Raw genomic sequence first — 25,225 nt, forward strand, 5'->3', positions numbered from 1 at the left:
TCAGTGAATCTTAAATTACTGATTCCAGGATTTAAACCCCAGAATCATCGACTCATCATATATCATCAACTAATCAATTGTATTTGACGTCTGACTTTAACGAGATTGAATGTAGTCATCGACATGTAGAGGTTTTGTAGACTTTAGTTTGAAGAATTCACGCGAATATCTAGAATTATGGGAAATGATATCAGAAGAACGCGGGACAGATGTGGCAGCAGACGTTCACATTACAGTTAAAAGCTTGTTTATTTCTGTTTTGCGATGCTTACTTACTGTCAATCACCAATGAACTTTGAATAAAATTTAGTTTCTGTAAAATTTAAACACTATGATGAAAATACTTAGGTTGTCACAGTATTTCCCGAATTCGATTGAAGATTTTTGTAAACGATGGCAGTACTGGAAAAAGTGACTCAAATAGTTGAATTTTCATCGCTTCATTTCTTACTTATATTTTACTTCCGATGACACTAGATCCTTATCATCATCGACCGTGATATTTTTAAGTGTGATTTCAACAGGGAAAAAGTGGTATTTGATAAGAGTGATAAGCTGAAGTGTCAAGATGAACTTGGCACGTTTCGAGAAGTTACTCTTGTAAATTCCGTATCTTATCGAGATAAGCAACAAAAGTTCCTTTCATATATCAATATGGTTATGAATTTCCATCTCGCTATCAGTTTATAACGTCATATCCGATCTGGTTAATCAGAACGCCTTATGTGAAAAGGTGAAAAATGAAATCGGTGTTCAGTTGTGCTTCTAAAACTCAGCTGCTCAGACTGCTGCTGCTTCCAGTGTACTAACTTGACTTCGTTGAACAAAATCGCAACATCAAAGTGAGTACCGTTTAATCAATTCTTAATTCAATTGTTATCCAATCTTGGGAATTTTAACTGCTGATATTCGCGTGATTATTCATTTTTTTCTGTCAGGGGGGACTTCTGACGCGTGTCTGTGCGCGTCAGAAGTCCTATGGGATTTCGCGTTCCTAGGGGGATTGTTCCTGAGCGCCCCACCGCTGAGCTCATCTGAACATATATTTTTCCATAGCTTTATCTAGTCTGTTCTTGAACGCGTTCATACTTGGAGCGCCAAGGATGTCATCGGGGAGGCTGTTCCACATGTCGGTGATTCGAAGCGAGAAGAAATTTTGTCGCGTGGAGAAGTTGCAGCGCATATCCATATATCCTCGCATTCGCTTTCTTGAAATCTGCAACGTAATATTAGGTCAGGTATGGCAAATTCTATGCGTCGCAGCTCGAATTAACTACTATTCTATCGAATAAATGAATTAAAGTTTACCTGATATTCTATTATAATCGCAAAAATCGAAAATTTTATGTTTGGTGTGAATGAGACTTTTCGCTTGATAACTGAAATTCATGAAGCGTACGCAAGATTGAGTTTTGAAGCTCATTGCCTATATTAGTCGAAGTGACCTCAAGTCGATCTTGGCCAAGTATTTAGGTATGGTCGTGCATGTCTAGGTATCCCTAGTTACAAGACATGAACGATTATAAAAGGAAGTGTATGAGGAGTTAGTAATGCTTGACTTCAGTAATTTGCCGATCTCAGAATTCGTACCACCATCGATTAGAGTAATATCTTTTGCGCATACTGATTATTATTCATTGCGTCTAATGTGTACGATCTTCTCAAGTTTGAAGGAGTACACTTACAGCCATTTTCTGAAAGTTCAACGGTAGAGAGACAGCTATGCCGAAATTTATGTATGTATTCTGTAGTTTGTATGTTACTAGGTCACTTTCACTACTAGATCAAAAAATGTATCAAATGTTGGTTATAAATATTATTAGCAACTGTTCATTATTTACTGTAATTGTTAATTGGGCGTTAATTTCTAGAATTATAATTCTTGTTTATTTGGAGATTGATGAGGTTTTATCATTTTTTTTATTATTGCGACGTTCCGCAATTAGGACGCTGTTTGTGTCCTAATCTTCCAATCCAAAATTTTTTGTTTGCTCTTCTTGAGACTAGCTTCAGCATGAAATATGATACATTAAAATCTTAGCTGTTTACGCAGATCAAGTTGCATTTTAAATACCTGCTATTCCTATTTTAGCTGCAAACAAAACTTGATGCACTTTGAAGTAATTTAAAACTTCGACATGTCGATATATATATTGATGAATTATTCCGAATAATTTTGACAAGAAATCGTCAGAATCATCAATTTTTATCGCGGCGCAATGCCTATTCATGCCGAAACCGATGATAGTTGAGCGGCTCACGCATGAAGTAAAATCTTGATTCGCTTCACAATCACTCAGTTTAACAATTGGTTTTTAATCGGCAGAAAGCTTGTACTTACGATCGACGATAAGTTTCAAGATCGAGGTAAATTATATCATCGTACATCGAATTTACGATCAACTTAGTCAGCGAATAAATTGCTTTAGGCTTTTAAACTTCATAACGATACCACGTCCCGATATTGCAAGGTCATTATGAACTACCCCGTGAACCTTAAAACAAAGTTATTTCGTTTGAACACTCGTGATCTTGGAGCTCATTTGATATGAAAGTAAATATTTGTTTTGCACCGCATCATATCTATGCTGGTTTTAGATGTTCTAAATCAAGTTTTAAAATCGGAAGGCAAGTTAAAGTGGTGCAAAACCTTTTTATCGCCACTGGCCGCTTTTTTGTATGAAATAAAATTTCGCTGATCACGACTATGTGCATCTGGCGATCCGTTGGTCGCCATGCCATGCACAGCTTTTTAGTTGGTCGTACGTTCCGTGATTAAGAACGGTATTATGAGAGCTCAAAATGTCCCGTTGTACTAATGAAATACATGGGCCTGTTCCATGCATTGAGTCTTTGATAGACAATTGCGCGTATACTTAATAGACCCCGTGAGGGCCATTGATGAGGATTATAGGCAGTATTTATTGTGTGAAATTATCATTCTGCGCAACACAACGATTTTCAGAAATGCGAGCCTTTTTGGTCGACGGTGTGATACTGGCCGCATGTTACAGCGAAGAACAAATCTGAGTAAGCTGCTTTTTAGGAGCTACATTTTTCAACTTCTTGTGTAACTTGCGCATGCAAATATTTTGTGAAAGTAAGTCGATGTCATTCCAATGATTGATCAAATAATGAAATTATGATGCTAATAATATGAACTATCCCTGCTGCCTGCAATTCAACATTAGAAGCACTGAAATATTAATTTCACAAGGATAAATGTTGAACCCAGTCCAGACTGCATAATTTTAGTGCGTTATATGTATAATGAACTAAGGTTATTTGTATAATGAACAATTTCACTAATGCATTCCGTCGGGGGTTAATCGCAAATCTTCAGAAGTTACTTCCTGAGTTAACTCATGTCTATAGAAGGTATGAACTGCCATTTATCACAGTTCTTTAACACCGAAAAGAATTTTTCATCCGTTTTCCTTGAATTCCAAATGTTCAAATCAGGATGTAACTTCAAGAGGTCAATTAAGACTTCAAAATATGCAGAAGTCAAAGGTTCCAAATAATTTTGGCATGAACATAAACGCTACCTTTTTCCGAAATTTAAGTTGAAGTTAAAATTGTATCGGAAGTATATAGTAGCGAAAGGAAAAAAGTAAGCATGACTTTATATAGTATGAAAGAGCTTTCTGGAACTGATAAGGACCTGATAGTTCATCTGTTTCGATATCTGATGTTTAGATATCTGACGTTTCCATATCTGACGTTTCGTATCTGGTGTTTAGATATCTAATGTTTAGATATCTGATGTTTAGATATCTGATGTTTCGATATATGACGTTTCGATATCTGACGTTTCGATATCTGACGTTTCGATATATGACGTTTCGATATATGACGTTTCGATATATGACGTTTCGATATCTGACGTTTCGATATCTGACGTTTCGATATCTGACGTTTCGATATATGACGTTTCGATATCTGACGTTTCGATATCTGACGTTGCGATATCTAACTGAGTAAAAACGGAAAAAATTAAATTCCATCCATCAAATTGACTGAAATGAAATTTTGATTCTCATAACGTGGCAAGTGTGCAGTTAATGATTAATTGTATTGATTGGTTGTTAGTAGTTTTCAAATATTTTCTCACCCTTTGAAGAGATTTTGAACTAAAAAAAGTTCTGGTAAGTATTTTATACCTCTTGAATGAACTTCAGGAAATGTCTGCTAATTATTACACATCAACTGGGTTCTGATATTTCTGCATTGCTTGCAAAAATTTGATTGACATTTATTCAGAAAAATCAATATTTTATCACGTTCGTTCCAGTTTTTTAATTCGTGTATTGAATTCGATACGAGACTGCCATCGCGTCCAAAGAAATTGGTCGCAAAATGTCACAAAAATATGTGCAAATTTCAATTGTGTTCATAGAATATAATTTCTCTTTATATCTTAACGTAAATGACGCCAAATATTTGATATGACTTGCTAAGTAAATTTCTTATGACAATTTAATTACACATCCTGATGAAATTCAGTACCTATTCCTGAATTGTCAAATTAATCAAACTTTGGGGAATTGAGATGATTTTTTTCAAGATATACCTCAGTGTACTAAGAACCTGTTGTAACAGGTAGCATTAAGAACCTGTTGTAACAGGTAACATTAAGAACCTGTTGTAACAGGTAACATTAAAAATTTGTTGTAACAGGTAATATTAAGAACCTGTTGTAACAGGTAACATTATGAACCTGTTGTAACAGGTAACATTAAGAACCTGTTGTAACAGGTAACATTAAGAACCTGTTGTAACAGGTAACATTAAGAACCTGTTGTAACAGGTAACATTTAGAACCTTTTGTAACGGATAACATTAAGAAACTGTTGTAACAGGTAACATTATGAACCTGGTGTAACAGGTAACATTAAGAACCTTTTGTAACAGGTAACATTAAGAACCTGTTGTAACAGATAACATTAAGAAACTGTTGTAACAGGTATCATTTAGAACCTTTTGTAACAGATAACATTAAGAACCTGTTGTAACGAGTAACATTATGAACCTGTTGTAACAGGTAACATTAAGAACCTGTTGTAACAGGTAACATTAAGAACCTGTTGTAACAGGAAACATTAGAACCTGTTGTAACAGGTTCAGAGGTCAATCTTTAAGAGTGCCCTAGTGCTTGTATGGCCTGTGGTGCTGTATGGGTGCGGGCACCTGCCAGAGTCGGCGGGTTATAAAAGCGGGGTCACCGCATCGCATGCCCAGTAGTGCCTGAGCTGTGGTGAGGAGGGTTGTGTATCAGCCGAGTCTTGACTTGGGTATAAAGGCTCTAATTTATTGGTTAATCTATTTAAATATGGATTGAGTAATATCAAAAGTTTATTAAAAATCATCATTGTGTCATGAATTTGTCACCTGAAACTTGAGTTTCTGATCGAAAGAAGCAGTATTTTTGGGTATCATCTAACCATACTATTTGAAGCGTCCTTGATAACTCTTCTTTAAGTGTGCTATTTATCAAGAAACATTACTAAACTGACAGTTTAAGTGATAGTTTGATTGAAAACATTTTTCCTCTTTTCAGCTGAAATGATTTCAGCCCTAACTATTTACGGACGTTGTTATCGTTTTTAAAGGTGATTTACTAATTTCAAGATACATTTATTTGTGTATTTATCGATAATGTAATGAATCAACTAGTTATGATATGTGTTTTAAACTGCTCGTAATATACTAATAAAAGTAAAATAAATTATTTGTTTTTATGTATAAAGCTATTTAATTTAATGTATTAAGTCAAAGTTTCTGACCTTTCATGTAAGGAAATGTATACGTACGCCATCACTGCATTTAGACGTAATCTGGAATTCATATTTCAATACGCTGAAGAGAAATTATTAGTTATTAAAAACGACTGTAAAATATTTGCTAGAGAATTCAGTTTACTGACTATTTCATGAATTGATCTCTGTCAAATATTTTTTGTGGGATTAAGTTCTCACATTCATAACGAGATCATGAATTATTCAGGGATGAAAGCCTAGTAGCAAAATACAATTCTTTTTATTCTATTTTTGCAGTGATAATCCCTAGAATATAGCTCCTACAGAGTCGACGAACGGCCATAAAATATAAGCCTGTTCTAAGTCTTATTTATGGCCTGAGATTGTCGGAGCGAACTGCAGGAACTGATGACCGCGCTCATCTTGTATGAATAAGCCATTGATTGTTCACCGTGTGAAAGCGAGAATAACATATAAAGCATGGGTTCTCCATAGATACGCGAGACCGTCTGTTCCTGTGTGGCTGGACGGGGCTTGAGAATTTTTGTGTTGAGTTTACGACTGAATTAGAGGAAGCGTATTTCATACGCTGGAGGAAGAAGAATTTGAAAAAATCGAGTGGTATATTAGTTAACAACTTAATGGCGTTCCAAACTAAATTTGAAGCTTAATTTTTGGAAACGTTTCGGAGACTTCATTTGAAAATTATGAAGATGAGTTAATTCAAAGATTAAGGCGTCATTAAAAGATTTGAAAGCTTTCAGGTGAAAATGGGGAAAATTTCTTTGTGTTGAAAATTTATTGAAACGTAACACGAGTATGATGCAACTCCATTCTATGATTTTGATGAAATTTCCTTCACATAACTTTAATCTTAAATGTGCGCTCTAAAATGTTTAAGCGAATGTGCTCTGAAGATCAAGAACGTCTTCCAAGAACAAATCCTCGCCTCATCGCCGCAGTCATGATTGAAATATTCCCTGACAGAGGTAAGGAAAATCTGTAAAAGGTGTAATTAGCTGTAAAAAATAATTCGGGTAATTCTATGACTTGTTGCTATGTTAAGGAAGAAGTTTTTTCTTTCATCCGCTCATTTGGCGCACCTATTTTATGTTTTTGATGTGTTTACACGTAAAAGATGCAGTTCGGCTCGATCATGAATTTTATTTCAATTATTTAATCCCATTATTTCAGTTATAATTTTTTGTGCTTTATTTAAAATGTAACGTTAACCTAATTACAGCAAAAAATCATAAAATAGTTCGATTTGAAGAAAAAATTGATATGAAATCTTCTTTACATAGTTTACTACCTTTTTTTGGATTGTATGTTATTTTTTCGCTGAATTTGAATTATTTTACATTTCATTCCACTGCATGTTTTGCATGTATCAGTTCCATCTTCCGTTGCTTTATTCAGGCGACGTTCGTCAATTGAATGATGTCATTAATTATTAGTAGTCGGTTTCATTAGTCATTTGAAAAGATACCTTTGTTGGGCCACATTTAATTAATTCTTACGCTATCTCTCGTTCACAAATTCAAAACAATTTTTGCATTAAAATTTATTGAATTTTGCACCGTTTTTTAAGCATTGGTCACCTAATTTTATTCATTTTTAGTTTAGTCGAACTGATGATGGAGCTGGACTCCGAAACGTTTTCAATATCGATATGGTGCATTTTCTTGGCGTTTTCTTTGCTTTTAAATTCCTTGGTCAATTTCATTATGCTATCTACCATGCACAAGACACATCATGTGAAATTTATACGGCAAGTTCTAGCGCACGTTTGCAGATTGAATAATGCATTCTGCTACAGAATACTGTAGTTGGCCTTTGTAAAATGATCGGCAATTTTGCTATGTCACGACCACCGTCGCTTAGCCTGCAGCCACAGAGCGGCGCAGCTGTGGCAGAGTGTCGAGTCAACATGGCGCTTCCGTGTACAAACTTACGCTGCTACAAGGATCTCGTATCATCTCCAGCTCTGGCTTCTCGAAGCCAACAAAAGTTACAATAGAATAGAAGTGTCGGCACTGAAGAAATAGGCCCATGGCCTGCTGCCGACTCTTGAACTTTTCGTGACTTGATTCACAAGAGATCCGGCCTTTGGAACCCGATCTTTCCATAACTGACGATTGATTGAGATAGCTGCTGGACTTATTGCCTGGTCCGTAATTTGCTAGGCATTTTAAGACTGAACATATGCTCCTGCATAGCTTCGTCTGGACTTTTTGCCTGGTCCGTAATTTGCTAGGCATTTTAAGACTGAACATATGCTCCTGCATAGCTTCGTCTAGTCTGTTCTTGAAGGCGTTCTTACTCGGAGCGTCAACGATGCCATTAGGTAGGCCATTCCACATGTCGGTGACTAGAAGCGTTAATTTAAATTACCAGACTCGGCATATTAAATGATGCTCTCTTCGGTTACTAGTGCCTTTCGTATATTTTGGAGAGGTTTGTAACATTCATTTTAAGCTTGTCTCTTCTTGGGTATAATTATTAATGTAAATAAATTACATTTTTACGTGAGGAGTGTCCCACTTAACATTATTCGTCGTAAAAATTCATTTACGTCGACTACCTGAATTACATGATATAATTTTTCCTGCCTCTGTCAAGTATCTGAAAATTTTAGAAAGAGTGAAAGTTAGAAATATGCCTGCTGATAAAAATGCTGGGTCAAAAAGTAAAAGATTTCGAGTGCTCTGAAGTAACACAATTATATGCACGACTCGAATAACGGTTCAGTGTATTTATTTTTTATTATCGCTTAGAATAATCATTATTAGTATTTTTAGACATTATTATTTAAAGATTTTAGCCAGATAATTACAAAGTTACAATAATAATTATCGAAAGAACGGGTATTTACAGCATTCGTTAATAATGAAACAAATTACAACATTGACCAATGAGAAAATTGAGACACAAAGAACGCTAATCAGGCATGACCAGAAGCCATGCATTCGCTAAATTGAAATGTCTCCTGGAACGAGCTTCTCAGAATTGATGGCTTGTTAATATATGCTCATGGTATTGCATTTCGTGTGAACACTTCGCTGATGAAGTTGGTCCTCAAATGATCAAGTACGCATTGTATTATTAAATGCTTTATAAAATGACTCTAAACTTCACCTTTTCCTATCAAAATAAATTTTGTCAGAAAAACTCCTTATGCTGTAACTTTCACATTTATCGTGTATGTTGGTCGTCATTTCCGATTCTAAATTTGATCTCTAATCTTTTATGTTCATCTATTCTTGTTCTTTATATTCAAATTCAATTTTCAAATCTACTATTCCATCTGCTTGGCCTGCAACACGCTGCACATTTATTTCTATTTTTAGTCCCCGAGCCAAATGTTTAATTCATTTTAAACAAAGTCGTGAGGGTTCAGCTCTCGAACAATAGCAAGATCGTGTCTGTGTTTGGACCAAGTTAATGTAAACCTCGCTATATCTTGACGTGCGTAGGTGTTTGTCGTCGTTTCCTATCGCTTGCAACATAAAGCGCGTCAGGTGACACGTGTATCTGAGATACCCTTTTTACGCTCGCTGGTGTCACGCACTCAATACCTCGCCAAGCATCTGCACATTTTTTAATTGTTATCTTAGTGAACATGAGAGAAATATGATCTCCAAAGGGACATGGGAAGTGGAATTATTCCGTCTGGAGGTCATCAAAATATTTTGTCGTGTCCTAGGTGTTTCAACTGACGATGGAACTTGACTCTGAAACGTTTTCTCTCGTAACAAATGGTGAATTTTTTTGGCTTTTTACTTTGTTTTTAAATTCTTGATAAACTTGCAATTCAAGCAGTCAAATGATCTTAATACTTTATTTATATTATGGTCTTGCAAATCTTTTTTTTTTTTTTTGTTTTAATCTTCACACAGGATTCGAGAAGCAATGCAATTATTCTCACTATTTGTATTATGATAATTCTTAACACCAAAGACCATTAAAAATACTTTATATCTTAGCTTTTTTCTGCTATCATATACACTTTCGATATATCTAGGTACTAGATATTGAAATCGGTGATCATTTTCGAGATCAGTTAACATCGATTCACAAAAGATGGAGACCACAAATCCATTACAACGAGGGTTATCAGATGTTTGCAATTGAGGTTTTATATAAGTTACTGCTTCTTTTTAGGGGATATTCGGGCCATTCAAGTAAAAAAGTTTTATGGGTTACAACTGAGTTTCTTTAAAGCTGCTTAATAATGCCAATTTCCTAATTAATATTCACTTAGTCTATATACTTGAATCCGTTTACCGCGAATAATCTATTTATATTGGACAAGAAATTAATGGATCCTCCTCTTAAAGTAATCTCCTAAGCGAGTCGAGTGACTTTGCCATCTAGTTCTTATCACGAGCCCTTGTACGACTCCTACATCCTAGGCTGAACTAGACCATGGCGATGTAACCATTAAAGTTTCATTCTCGCCTCCATTGCACTGAGTGCTCTGAGTATCGAATGCTCTCACTTTTATCGACACGAGTGAACTCTTGCCTTTTCGGGATACCTGCATTGCCTTATGCAGTCGATTTGGACAGCAGAAATGGGATTAAATTGAGAAACCGACTCCATATAAGCCAAGTAAGCCAAGTATTGAGTACATGTAATGAAATACAATGCAAACAGCTCCTAAAGTGGATCAAACAGTTAAGTTTCAATTTTTAGGATGTTTAGTAATCAAAGAAACAAAAGTAATCAAATTCGGATGTTGAGTAAGTCGTTTGGTGAGAGATAAGAAAGAAATTTCATATTTTTCATCATTGGCTGTTCTTGCGTTTTAAAAATATTAATTTTTCGGTTGACTTATGGCTCTAATTTACCTGGCCGTAAACTTTTAAATAATCTAATAATAAATAATCCTATTATTTATTATAGCGAACAATAGTATAATATATAGCAGTAATAGTATTATAATAAATAAATATATAATATTGATCATTATGAATAATTATAATGGATAATAGTAATAATTCCAGGTTCGGCTAATCTCTACAATTGACGTAACCTTTATCATCGTACTGTCGGAGCATCGCATGAAATTAAACTGCCATTATTTTTATCTGCAACCGGTTTCAACTTAACCGACGGATCAATTACTGGGAACATTTCTTTGATGCAGATGGCTCTTTGAATGTTGTACAACAGGTATAAAGGCATGCTCCAGCAGGTATAAAGGCATGCTCCATCAGGTATAAAGGCATGCTCCATCAGGTATAAAGGCATGCTCCATCAGGTATAAAGGCATGCTATTCAGCAGGTATAAAGGCATGCTACTACAGGTATAAAGGCATGCTATTCAGCAGGTATAAAGGCATGCTACAGCAGGTATAAAGGCATGCTACAGCAGGTATAAAGGCATGCTCCAGGCGGTAAGCTACTCAACAATCACCATTACAAACATTTTTTATCGCTATAATAGGTTAAATTACTGAATTTTCTAGTGGGTATAAGTAATGTAACTATACATAAACAACGAGTTTATTTATCTATGGAACTTTATTATATCATGAGCTCTGAGTAACATGAAGAGGATAGCTTCACAGGCTTTAACGTTGTTTTTTGCGCTATCATTGCATTTTCGTAGCAGTAATAGATTGTAAATATGAGCCAGAATGTCAGAATTAGGGTCCTGCGTGTATTGAATCGGGTTGGCTTCGACTTTGGAGAGATGAGCAGGCTTTGGTAGAGGCCTCAACCATCCGACGAGTTCAAGTTCAAATAAATGTCAATTTTTATATTACATTTTATTATTATATTATATTATATTATATTATATTATATTATATTATATTATATTATATTATATTATATTATATTATATTATATTATATTATATTATATTATATTATATTATATTATATTATATTATATTATATTATATTATATTATATTATATTAGGACTCTGAAATTTTGGTCGTTTTTTCCATTCGAAGCGTAATCTAGAGCTACAAATGCTGTGTCGATAGTTCTTGTCTGCTTTATTCTTATCTTTTATGTGGTTCCGTCCATTGGTTGTTTAGCTATTGGCTTCTGGCATCACAAGTGCCTGGGTATAGTCAACACCTGTGAATTTGCGAGCTTGAATGTAAGGTTTTATCAATTGAGGAAGTGTGGCTCGCCTTATAAGGAAATTACCCGCTGTCTTGGCTGCAGCAGCAGGCAGTGGCTGGGCTTGTGAACGTCGCTCAAGCTTCCAAGCACTTCCGACAGCGCTAAGAAACTCTTTTAATTTGGCAGTATAGAAACATTTCGAAATATTGAGTTCAAGATTTTTGTAATTTTGTTTTAGTTTGTATATGCCTGCAGAAAATTGTTTTTGGCTTTTAGCCATTTATTTCTTAACGCTTTTTTTATTAAAGTGTAAACTTGTTGTTTATTACTTTATGCTTTAGAAACTAAAGTGGCGTCAAATTGTGTCTCCATATCTCTGCATAAATTTGATAAAAGTGCACACTTATTTGACATGTGTGATTTCTGTTTTACATTGATAAACAATTTAAAATTTTACTATTTCATGCCAGCCTCTTTACAACAGGATTGCTAATAGCGCCTCAAATTTTATGATTCGTACCGCCCACACGAGTAAACTGCACGAGTATATTCATCAAATTATTTATCTCAAGAATATCAACGTTTGTGACCAGCAACAACGCTTAGAACATACGACCATCGGCCACTCAATGACCATTACTAATCATTCAATGTTTTTTAACTAAGGCATTCCTACGTAGACAAAACTTCAGGTACGGCTTGTTAATAATAGATGTAATAATTTACAAATTGATAAAAAGACGAATGGGGCTTATCACAACATGACAAGCAGAGCTTGAAAATATAATTGAAAAAAGTTTGTTTAAGCTACTTAATTCGTAATTTCTTTAGATTATTTTGTAATAATTGTAGTCATCACACTCCTTATTGCTATCAAAAGCTAGCGATGACTCGAGCTCTCTATATGAATAATATTAAATGCAGAAATAACCTAAGGTTCGGATTAAGTATTGCCTTATTATTACATTATTACTTTCAATGTATATATTATCTATGATACCATTTCCAAAGGCATGCCTTCTTGGCTGCCTGTATTGCTTAATGACATCAGAAGAATTTAGTTTCAATTATTTCATTCAATCTAAATAGACGAGAAAGATTTCTTTCTTCATCTATTGTTGCTTCTCATTAAGTGCAAGTTAAAATTATAATGTTCTGTAGAATGTTTAACAAACTCATTACTAAATAAATGTATCGGTCAAAAGTAACGCTGGTGTCGCTTTTAATTAATAGTCTTCAAATTAAACAGTGTTCTGAAGTTCAGCCCAATGATGTGGCATATATGCGCATCTGCATGGTACGGAATAGTGGTTGTCAGCTTTTTGCCCTTTAAAATAGTCTGGTTTTTGCCTCTTAAATAGTCGGGGTTTTGCCACTTTAGGTAAAAACTAGAAGCTCTCTCTTTCGGCTGCTTATGTTGGGAACCCATCTGCGTGTAAATACTCGATTCAGCTTCTTATACGCCTAATACGCAGCTTATGTTAAGCTTAGCCGAGTTTAAATGCTGCCTTTTTCAATTGCTCAATTATATTACACGTCAAGACTAAGATATGCTGAGTGTCAGCGTACTATCATGAGACTATGTACTGAATTCAGTGAAGCTGTTTACGCTGCTGCCTAGCTGAATTGTTATACATATATTGTTACACGTCGTATGTTCTTTGTCCACTGTCCTTATGATCAAGATATTTTATGGTTTCAAGAATGTCGGAAGATTTAGATAGGTTTTATTTATTAATTTATCTCATATTTGTTTATTTCTTGTGCCTTGTGAATATTCTTGCTAGAATCTTTGCTTTCTGACTTGAGGACCTCACAAAGTAAAATTCACTTGTGTGTGTAATCCTACCATTTTTAGATCAGTTTCCGATAATTTCCTAAGAAATTGTCTTCCATCTTTCATTTAAACAGAAGGAGGCTAGCATTATCCTACAATGGCAATGCTCTGACAATTAGGGACAATATTTGAAGAAAATGTAAGTAAAATTATTGATAATATTGATTTCCATGTACATGCGTATGGTGGCAAAAGAGAGTATTGAATACTTGTTAATATGAAATACTACATGGAGTAAAAAATGCGAAATAATATCCTGTCTCGCTATGAATTTAAAATTGTTCAAATTATGTTGAATACATCTTGTTTACAGATTATCATTTTGTCTTATGTCCTTTCTCAGGATTTTTCCATTTAAAACAACTTTTAAACAGAATTTGCGCTAGTAGGTTGGTGTGATACTCTGTTCAGATTGATAACTTTACAGCGATAGCTTTATGGTCGCTTATACTTTTCATAAACGAAAACGAAAATGGACTTTATAATACTGGAAAATGTTTCCTCTTAGGTGACTCATGCCTTTACAATCATGTCACTAAATTCATGCAGTTATCACTGAAAAGTTATAGTTTTATTTTATCTGTAGTTCTAGCCTAAAATTTCGTACAAATAATGTTGGATTGGATGTCTCAAGTTTTTCGACTCCAATTCTACCCATTATACCTATTAATTAGACTTACCTTAATAATCAATGATTATGGAATTTGCATCAAAGTAAATATTTAATAATTTTAGGTTGAATTTAATAAAGTATCCATTACCCTAGTTCTTAATTGTAAATAATAGACTTTGTTATTTATTTTAGTCGATTCATTATTCGAGTGATGACATTTTTCAAGTACAACCACTGTGGGCGTTGGGAGAACATAAGGTAAAACGACCTGGCGTGGGTGGCTCCCATAAAGTTTATTTATAGGGAGCTATTTGAAGGCTTCAGAACTTCCTTAAAAGTTTGGAAAGTGGCCGAGGACGCACAAACTAGGAAGTTTAAATCTAGTTCATGCATTGAAATTTTATTCATGTTCATTATGTGTGTCTTAGATGGCTTGAGCAGACGGTAACTAATAGAATGGCTTACAGGCTCCGACTCGATTGCAGAGGATTTGATGCAATTCTATCTTCTATCTTCTATCTTCTTTCTTTCGAACTTTCTTGCCGAATTTTAATTATTGTTGTTTAAGTTTACCAACTTCACATAAGTATAGTTAATAATTAAATTGTTTATTAGAATTATCGCGCGATAGAACTACTCGTAATATTCTGATATTATTTATTGTGCAGTTAAATCTCGGTGGCATGCAGTGATCTGCATATGTATAGTTAAAATTCAACACGTTAATAAACTTTTTTGTTAGTTTCATTAAGATGAAGTGCAATGCGGTTAACTTTAGTTAGACGTGCTTTCGCTTTGATTAAACTGCAGCCGCGTTCGAGGAATGCTAATTGAATAACATTAATTCCATAAAATATTCATCCAGATACTAATAAATGCTCCTGAAATTATTTACTACGGTCACAACTTATCCATTTTGGCCTGCTGAAAATTCATTACTCGTACATCATTTAAAGAGCGCTAATTATGCACCGTATACTGCTCCTGGAATAGCTCAAGTCGGTCATAATTCGCGATTTGTTAGTAGTGTTGTGCCTTTGCTATTTATTGTATCTCTGATATAGCGTTAATTTTAACACCGCATATTGCTCCTAAAGTCCTAGAATAGCTCAAGTCGGCCATAATTCGCGATTTATTAGTAGCATAGTGTCAATGTTATTCATTTACCGTTGATAAAGCGTCAATTCTGACACTGCATACTGCTCCTAGAATGGCTTAGGTCGCAGTTTATTAGTAGTATAGTTACCTCAATATTTTATTTTAATAAAGCGTTAATTCTAACGCTAGTTTAAGTTTCTAGAATGGCTTAGGTCGCAGTTTATTAGCAGTATAGTTACCTCAATATTTTATTTTAATAAAGCGTTAATTCTGACGCTAGTTTAAGTTACTAAAATGACTTGGTCCGTATCTAACACTGCGCCAACGCCCAGAAGCTCGCATCTTGCCTTATACATAAGCCAGGCATCCCGCTAACGACCTGCTTATGCCGTGGCTGGCGAGCGAGTCGGATTCCCTGCGTGCTTATGAGGGTGTTCCCTGACTTCTCTGATTACCTTGCTGAAAATTGAAACAGTTTATTGCCTCGAAGAGATCTGGCTCAGTTTACTCTGATGAGTAAAGACAATCGCTGTAAATTGAAACAGTTTATTGCCTAGAAGAGATCTGGCTCAGTTTACTCTGATGAGTAAAGACAATCGCTGAAAATTGAAATAGTTTTTTGTCTCAAAGAGATCTGGCTCAGTTTACTCTGATGAGTAAAGACAATCGCTGATAATTGAAACAGTTTATTGCCTCGAAGAGATCTGGCTCAGTTTACTATGATTTCTGATTAGTAAAGACTAAAAATGTTGATAAAGTCTTAGAATTGAGACGTTAAAAATTGGGTTTCAAAGCGTAATATGATGACAAATGTGGTCAGTAAAAAAATGATGATTGAGCGGCAGGAATAAATTGATGACGAGTTGCTTTGTCAGTTGATGATAGGCAATTGAAAAGCTTTGAATATTTTCCCATTCGAGAAGGCATTCCACTATATCTGACATTGCGATAAGGTTAACAAAGTAAACTGATCGTTAATTAATGAGTTAGATTATACTTCAGTATTTACACGCACTGATTACTGATCATTTATGAATTTTCTCTTCCAACTTTTTGATATTCTCGTGTTAATGCATCATGATACTTGATGCTTGATGTCATTATCGAAAAGGCCTGAAATTATTCAGCTGAGTTTTTCCCACGTAAGTGACTGAGATTTATTGATTATGGTACCTCACTCTTCAGCATTCTACCTACACTCCAGTTCTTGATTACACCAGCCAGCATCACACACCAGCCAGCATCACACACCAGCCAGCATCACACACCAGCCAGCATCACACACCAACCAGCATCACACCAGCCAGCATCACACCAGCCAGCATCACACCAGCCAGCATCACACCAGCCAGCATCACACCAGCCAGCATCACACAGCATCACACCAGTCAGCATCACACCAGCCAACATCACACCAGCCAACATCACACCAGCCAGCATCACACACCAGCCAACATCACACCAACCAGCATCACACCAGCCAGCATCACACTGTTGAGGTCAATTCAATAAATGAGAAAACAAGCTTTTAGTGACCCTAGAAATTTAACCGCCGCAAAAAAGGATGAATATATGAAACTATAATAATAAACATAACTTTAAATACCATAATACAAAATATATAAACATCATGTTTCCTGAGCTCGTTTTCTAACGTCGTAGCCTTTATGAAATGCACAAGAAAACACATATTTAGAACTTGCATTAACTTAACCTTAATAAAGCATTCAAAACGTAACAAATAAATAATGGACTGATATAAATTATAAAACTCATGATCATCTAAAAAAACCATCACTGAATCAACACAGTAGATTATCACATAATAAAAAAACGAAATACTAACACATACCTCTGCGGTGGATAACGAGGCATTGAATAGTACATGGCCGGTCTTCACGAGGTCGCGTAAGAGTTCACTCAAAACCCAAATGAAAATAAACCTAACCGAACTATTCATGCAACAATCACTGCACGGCATTCCCTAACAACACCAGCCAGCATCATTAGTCAACGTCGGTCGCCCCCAAGGCGGTACATCAGCACAGAGCTGCTCAATGGCGCACCTCGGCTCGCCCATCAATCAAAATAACTGCCCGCAAAATCAGTCTGGAATTTATCAATGCTGGAATCAATCACTATAAGTGATAGAGCAATGGCTTGGAATTTATCAGTGCTGAAATCATTCCTCCCGGTGATGAAGTATAGGTTTGAAATTGATCGATGCTGAAATAAGTTATTTTAGAGATGAAATAGTCATTTGAAAGTTTCTTTGATGAAATTGTTAATTAAATTAAATTAAATGTGGTTGAAAACCATTTGTTGCTTTCAAACTTTCTAAACTCTTAAGAATTTGTCGAATTTGATTCGTTGGCGGATGTCAATAAATGATTTAGAATTCATCTATACTGAAATCAATCTTTCTAGGCGTTGATAAATCACTTAAAAATTCACCTTCCCGGGAATCCATTCTAAATGCGGCAAAATTCAGTTCCAATTGATTTTTCCACGATTAATATTGGATGATGGCGGAAATCTTCCATCAGGGCAATATTTTCTGAGCAGATCTCTAAATCAAAACTATTAATCTTTAACATGTTATATTAGTCTGGTGTTTGTGCTTTTCTAAATAATGTCGAAGTTAAATCGTTTTGAAATTACTGGTCACTGGCCTTTCCTCTACGTTATGTCCTATTATTTTCACGCTAACTTCTTTTTCTTGCCCTCTAGGCGCTCATGTTATGCCAAGCCCCATTTGTCTTTTGTCGACCTCTATTATCGGTACACTCTCACCTTTCCCTGACGCTAAACCCTGTCTCCTCACTCTAGGCTTTCCTCCTCCTCATGCCAATCCCCTATTTTCCTCACTCTAAACTTTCCTGATCTCATGCTAAGCCCTATTCTCCTCACTCTAGTCTTTCCTCTCCTCATGCCAATCCCCTATTTTCCTCACTCTAGGCTTTCTTGATCTCATGCCAAGCCCTATTCTCCTCACCCTGGTCTCTCCTCCCCTCACGCCAAGCCCTATTCTCCTCACGCTAGGCCTTCCTCTCCTCACGCTAGGCCTTCCTCTCCTCACGCCAAGCATTATTCTCCTCACGCTAGGCCTTCCTCTCATTCCTCTCCTCACGTTAAGCCCTATTCTCCTCACGCTAGGCCTTTCTATCCTCACGCCAAGCCCTATTCTCCTCACGCTAGGCCTTCCTCTCCTCACGTTCAGCCCTCACCCCTTCTCGCTTAACCCTCTCCCCATGAGATGAGGTTGTTTAGCGCTCGCTGCAAGGTCACAAGGAAGTGTCTGAACTTTTCCTTTGACGTCGCTGGGAACAAACACAGCGGTAGCCTCACCCCTTCCCTTGCCCTTCTGCTTGCGACTCTGCATCCCGTTTACACTCAGAGAAATGAAGTAGATATTGTATAAATATCGATGAGCTTTTTGCCCTTGTGTGGGTAACCCTGACCCGGTTTGGCAAGGTAGGAAGGTGCATCAGTGCAACGCGTTCAAAGTGACACTATTTGGACAACACGACCCATTCACTGTTTTGAGCGTAATAGATATTACCAAACTTTTTCCCAACGCTAGCTTGATTGAATCGAACGTTGGCCCTTCAAATATTCTAACATATATTTATATTTATTATTCATTTATATATTTATCTAACATTATTTATATTTATATTTTTTTATTTATTAACATTTATACCGCTCTATCTCCTCCGACAATAATTTTTTTTTCTTGGATATTTTGACCTCAGTTAGGTAGCCGCATCCGCACAATATCGCAAGGGTTTCCATGCATCGAAACAGTTTATTAGCTATCTAAAAGAAATTAAATTGATCAACAAACTTGATTTTAATAGTAAGGCTCATTGTGAATTTCATGCCCTGGAAAACATGAAATACATACGTTTATATCGTTCAAGTGACTACGAAGTATATTTTTTATTAAATAAATTTTTTAACTAGTAAATTTTATTGCTCCCTTTCCGTTGTCTCCTATAGATAGGTTGAAGTTTACAATTAGGAAGATATGAATTTCGCTATGTTTAAGTAGAAATAGACCGTCTCCTATATAACACAGGCATACAATTAACTTTAATTGTGACATTTTAGTGTCTATGATGCCTTATTTAAACCTTGAATGAATCTTCTATTCTCACAAGCTAAAGCGATAGAAACTGAATAACTTTTACGAAACCATTTTGCTGCGAAATTCGAAACTTTTTTCAGTCAATTTATTTCTTGTCATTTCGTTACAATTCCTATCTTCTGATCATTTATCATAATTAATTTCTAGACGAGATTAAATTCATATTATATTCATACTATATTCATAATATATTCATAATATATTATACTATCAAACAATTTTGCCCACATTCATGCATCAAATGTTCATTATCATACAGTTTTTCGTTCGCGTTGTTTCCTCTCCTTTTTGTCTATGGCGAAGCATCTGCGATGCATACAGCGCTCCCTGCTTGCGCAAAGTAATTATGCGCATGACTGTTCCGCCTTCCGGCCTGGCGACTGACTCAAAGGCTTTAGTTTAACCATTACTAAATTTCAGTGTTTATATTTTTATGGATATTTAATATCCTGTTCCCCGGATATCAGTTTTTGGACGTTTTTGTTATTTATTTAATAGGAGGTGTACAGCGGCTTGAATTTTACGCTGATACGTTGTCATTTCTATGTGGAATCGTGAAAATATAAAATCTTAGCTCTTTAATATTGATATCCCAATGTTAAGTTATCTAATCCAGACAATGCTAGGTCATACGATCTAATGAATTATATCCATATCATCCGTATTGACAAAGCCTCGTCGTTTCTATTTCCATTGCAGTTTCAAGAAATAATTTAAATGAATTGGGAAAATAAGTCGGTATTAGTTTTGTTATTTTTGAGAAGGTTACGATTTCAAAATCGTCTGCCAGTTAAAACTGTAGGAATCGTGCAGTAACTTAATTCAGCTCATCGCCATCGTTTTGCATCACTTATGTGCACCTCATGCATCTATTAGAAAGCAAGTCATGTTCTAATTCATGTTGCTGTGCGCGACTGCTTGACAGGTTCTCTCTCATATTAATTTTCTCTCTGAGCTAAAAATTGCTTGCCAATTCTTTATTCCCTTCCGTACTCTCCGAATGAAAGTTAAGATATGTATTCAGCACGCGGGTGGTGCTTCGCGTAATCTGTAAAACTACTCAACTCTGGCGATCTAACGTAGGCGAAACAATGAAATTGACTAAACATCAGAACATTACATAACGAAGGTGATACACGTAATACATAGATATAGATATAACGCTTAAACGTTGAAATGAAGGTGATGCATTGAAATTAATTTAACACATGAGCGACATAACGATGGCTATTCATTGAAAGTTGACTTGATGTCTCAATGATATAACATATAGGTAATATATTGAAGTTGATTTGAAGCATGTTTCAAATAGTGTTATGCGTAAAAACGTTGAAATTGGGTCTCTCATATGCAAATATAACGAAATTTACTTGTAGTTTCTCTCATGGTGATATAACTGAATTGATTTAGCGTTTTTGTAGTTGTGGCTGGCCAAGTTATTGACGAACTTGGAACGCTCAGCGTTCCAGTTTTAAAAACTGGAAGTGATTCCGGCTCCGGCATTTCTCCGGAAGTGACTTGAGATTGGAATGTAAACGTCTTTTCTTGAAAGCAAACACGACCTAACCCTTAGTTGTCTTACCATCTCCACATCTTCACATTGACTGTATCAAATTTATTAATCGGAAAGACTCGTGGCGTTTCCGAATCTGTGAGTATGTTCATTTGGTAAATAAACCTTTATCATGCCTCGAGAGCACTTATCTGTACAGCAACCGTTCGGTCATGAAATATTCTTGTAATTATTTAATATTTCAAGTATCGTAGGGCCCAAGAAACCCTGTAGGATATTTTAACTTATGCTGTTTCTTCTGATCCACAGTGGAAACAACGTTTTGTTCCAAAAAACATTTCAGAGTTGATGCAGAGACAAACTCTTGGCTATAAAGCAATGTCCAAATAACATCTCGCCTTACGCGACGACGTCATACGGAGTTCGCAGTTTCATGCATTATAATATACCATAGCTCACACCTTTGTCGACTCAAATTTATTCTGATTTAGTATCTCTGCTTCAACTTCTTCAGGTATCGAACTAGTTCAAATGATGGATGCAAGCACAGTTTGAGAAATTAGAATAACGTTGAATATATTTGCTGTGTATTACGAGTAGAAGGTTTAAAATGTTATGGATATTTTACCCGTTATATTCGATAAAAAAATTCGGTGCTCCAGCTGCTGCTGTTGCTGCCGGTGCTCCAGTTGCTGCTGTTTCTGTAGGTGCTCCAGTTGCTGCTGTTGCTGCCGGTGCTCCAGCTGCAGCTGTTGCTGTCGGTGCTCCAGTTGCTGCTGTTGCTGTCGGTGCTCCAGTTGCTGCTGTTGCTGTCGGTGCTCCAGCTGCTGCTGTTGCTGTCGGACGGTGCTCCAGCTGCTGCTGCTGCTGTCGGTGCTCCAGCTGCTGCTGTTTCTGTCCGGTGCTCCAGCTGCTGCTGTTTCTGTCGGTGCTCCAGAAACTGCTGCTGCAGCTGTAACACCAGCTGCTGCTCGTGCTGTTGCTCCAGATCCTGCTGGTGCTGTCGGTGCTCCAGCTGCTGCTGTTGCTTGTGCTGTTGTTTTTTCTGTTACTTTAGCTGCTGCTGGTGCTGCTGTTGGTGCTCAAGGTACTGCTACTTGTGCTGTTGTTTTTTCTGTTACTTTAGCTGCTGCTGGTGATGCTGTTATTGCTCAAGCTGCTGCTGCTTGTGCTAGCGCTGTGCCAGCAGCAGCGGTGGTTGACCTTCTCTCTTGAGCGACCTTCTCCCACCGCGTTAGCGGGAGTTGTTACGGGGAGCCAGGATGCACTGGGCGTCTGGCTATCTCTTCATCAGCCAAGCTAAGTGCGAGATCAGTCAAGCAGTCAACTTTATCACTTGACTTTTGCGGGTGTGAGAGATCGTCTAGCAGTCTATTCGTCAGCCAAGCTAAATGCGAGATGCTATTAAAATTTTTTATTCATAGTCACCTAAGAACACTAAGGTTGATAATTACTGTAATGAAATTCCTATCTCCATTATGAATGAATACCGTAAATAGAATTTACAGAACACTTTGCATGTATGAGTCATTTCTGGCACTCACTCTTCAATCATTCACTCAATCAGTTGGTCTGGCCTTTATAATCTCGATCTCTGACTGATCTTTAGATCGCACGATCTTCAAGCATGCCTGCACTTCCTTATCGATCATTAAGCTTGTGATCGATATTGTCGGACATCACATGTCGGACATCCTTAGTATTTCTAGATCTTGGACTTATTTCATATACTTGCAATGCTAACTTATTTTCTCAACATTTTAATCAAAATAAATAATTTGGAGTTCACTCGATCAAGTTCGAATAAACTTTATATTGTGGAAAACTGTCTGCTTAAAATAACTCACTTTATGTACGCCTTTTAAATGGAACTCAATTTCTGCTATTATTAAGCGGCTGTTGTTGTCCAAGACCTTTCAGGTAATTTTCGAAACATATCTCCATAGGCATACAATATATTGGGAATCATCACATACTATGTGTTATTGAATACCTAATTAATTAATTAATCCTAATTTCGTTAATTATTAAAGATTTTCTCGAAGTTTTATAGATGTACCCTGACATTTCTGACGAGTTCTCAAGGAACAGGAAAAAAGTATAGGGTCTTTTATAAAGTGCCTCGTATTTGTACACTACTACGGGCGCAATGCAAATGTTGGTGAGATGGATTAAAAGAGTCGATTTTTCGTGATGACGGCTGGAATCGGTTTCATTTATAGGTCTAATGTTCGTTCCCATGCATGGCTTCGCTTCGAGAATACGACACCTCCATCAGTCAAATTTTTGCAGGAAGTTTGCAGTTGTGGTGGGTTCACGCGGGACGTTCTCATGGCTTCAATGAGGAAAAATCCAAGTTTATGACCTAACACTCACGCCGGATAGCGCTCAGGCGCGCTAAAATGCGTCGAACGTTTCAAGGCAATGTTTGAGATCGCAGTGTATTCCAGCGATGGGATAAAAGAGATTAGGAAATAACCGTGACGAAGTTAACGAGCGCGGCAAAATCTGCCGCTGGCACATGCCAAAATTTCCTGCAGATTTTTAAGAGCATTCATGTTTTCTCGTAAATTTGTTTCAGCTTGTCGCTAGTTTTTTTTCTTTATGGCGATAAGGAGGACAATTTTTAAGCGATTGAAACATTTTTTACATGAATAAAATTTTCACGAATCGAATTGCTGTTCCTTATAGATCAGACAACTTATTTTTCAGAAAAGCGTGGTTGTAAAACTTAGCAATAATAATTTTTCTCTGAGCTGCGGCTAGCAGTCCCTTGTACACCTGCATCGCATAGCTACACTAAGAAACATTAGTGGATTACATTGTCTAAATAACGACACAGTTTCTTATCTCCAGCACTATACAGCAGAGAGCGAACGGACGTACTCTTTTCTGAGAGAGCGAACGTACTGGTTCTCACTGGTGAACTCTTTTTACCGGGCCAAAATAGGTCAGGATGAGCCAAACAAGAGCAAAGAAGTAGTGCATTACTATTTGGACAACGACCCACTGGTTTCTCTGAGTGAACGCTCTGCACAGCTGTACATTGTGGCAGAAAGAAATGCCTTACTTGTCCGTACAGTCTGTTCAGCTTCAGTAAAATTTTGTAGTGTTTTAGGAAAATTATTTGTTTGATCCTTTGTGTAATTCAAAACTAAAAATAATAAATCGGATGAATTTCATCCATCTGAGCATCTATCACCCACCCTCGGGAATTTATTAAAATTAACGAAATAAGAACTAAATTTATTTGAAATTGTCACGATGTAAGACGATGAAACATTCTATGTTGTTGACTGCATGACACCTAAACAAGGTAACATACAACGGAAAATATAACGGGATTTTTCAACGGTAACGGTGAAATTATTCCCAATGAACAAGTCACTTTGCAACATTTTTACGGCTGGTAGCCTTTAGCCAAAAACATTGCTTATGAAAATCTCGTATTTTTCGCAGATCTGTTGTGAAAACGCGAAATTTTGTTGATAATGAGCTTGTGACTGTTGCTTTTTATATATTTGAATAAAACCTCCATTGATATTTGACCTCCAACTGCGCATTCACTCACATTTCTTGGTCCATGTCATGAACTGCAGGGGTACATGTACGGACATTAATACAGATATTTTAATGGAGTTCCTGGAGCTTTAGTAGGTCTCAGCTTAAAGGCACATACTTGGGTCTATATAAGTGGAGTTTATGCGTGTCTGCTTATGCCATATTTATGTCTGCTTGTGTCGTATTTATGTCTGCTTGGAGTACCGTGTACATACATCATGTTTGTTGTGCAGCAGTCCATCGTACGTTGCATGTCAAACACGCCCAGTTCATACCAAACATGTGAACTCACACTTCCCTCTTCCTCACAATTAAGTCTAGAATATATTTACAGAATAATATTTTTATTTTGTATTCGTTGAAAAGTATGCATTGATCACCTAAATTCAGTTTGTACTATTCAACTTGACATCGATGAGAACGTGATGGGGACTAATGAACATATAATTATCCGATTGATTTCTATTATTGTTAAAAATGCATTTGACTGCTTCTCATGGTCACGTTAAATACAAAATTATAATCGAAAAACTCATTTTTGTGTGCATATTTTCTATTAAATAACCAATGGTTCCTATGACAAAAAGAGAATTCAACGTGTGTACGGAT

General features: G+C 36.3%; 1 protein-coding gene across 3 annotated transcripts in view; it reads left to right on the forward strand.

The window, feature by feature from the left end:
• Positions 1–529: 529 nt before the first annotated feature.
• The window catches only part of LOC108679773 (protein PRY2), a 53,768-nt gene continuing 29,072 nt past the window's right edge, over positions 530–25,225 (forward strand). For 2 of the 3 annotated variants that reach the window (XM_018168497.2, XM_018168494.2), the window contains exon 1: positions 6,055–6,748. The gene's annotated coding sequence lies outside the window, so the exon portion shown is untranslated. Of the gene's footprint in view, positions 843–6,054; positions 6,749–25,225 lie in introns of those variants that run through there. The other variant, XM_047883633.1, reaches the window with a different exon arrangement.

Source organism: Hyalella azteca, unplaced genomic scaffold (assembly GCF_000764305.2).
Source record: "Hyalella azteca isolate HAZT.00-mixed unplaced genomic scaffold, Hazt_2.0.2 contig13348, whole genome shotgun sequence".
Classification (NCBI taxonomy): domain Eukaryota; kingdom Metazoa; phylum Arthropoda; class Malacostraca; order Amphipoda; family Hyalellidae; genus Hyalella; species Hyalella azteca.